The sequence below is a fragment of the Cydia strobilella genome, chromosome 2 (assembly GCF_947568885.1).
Source record: "Cydia strobilella chromosome 2, ilCydStro3.1, whole genome shotgun sequence".
NCBI lineage: Eukaryota > Metazoa > Arthropoda > Insecta > Lepidoptera > Tortricidae > Cydia > Cydia strobilella.
The window spans coordinates 13,825,415-13,826,083 of NC_086042.1; positions in this window are offsets into that span (position 1 = coordinate 13,825,415).

Genomic DNA, 669 nt, shown 5'->3' on the forward strand with positions numbered 1-669 from the left:
CGGACTGCAAGCGGTGGACGGGGCTTGTAGAACCCAAGTGGCATCCTACCTGGGTTTTGTAATACGCCATGTATCGCGACCACATTCACAATCCTACATAATGAGGCGGACGGCGAGGCGGCCATGTAGGAGTGTGAATGGGAGGCTTAAGTGTCAGTACTGTCAATTTCAAACAGCCAATAATGCACAGCCAAAATAATGCACAGTCAAAATAATGCCTCATAAAAAAGGCTAGTTCAGACTACTTTAGTAATTTAGTCGAGTGCAAAGAATATAATACTCACTAGTCACTGTCGAGTGGCGAGTATTTGTGACTTTGCATGATTAAAGGGTCCCTAAACTCTATATATGTGCAGCATGTGCAACATATACCCTTTAGGAACGCCAAGTCACAAAATATACTCGCCACTCTACTAAATTACTAACGTAGTCCGTGGGCCATGCCAACATCGAAAGATCGAAAATCGTTATCGGATATTCTAAACATATTCCACTCGATCGAACAGGCCTCGGACCATACCAATGTTGTAGTCCGGTACGCCCGTCTATAGATAAGATTTGTCCGTTAAGATTTGTCTATGAATTCCATAGACATTTTGAAGGTCATATAACGCCTGTGCGCTGTGCCTCGCCTGTGGCCTGTCTTGTCTGTCATATTCATGTCATAAT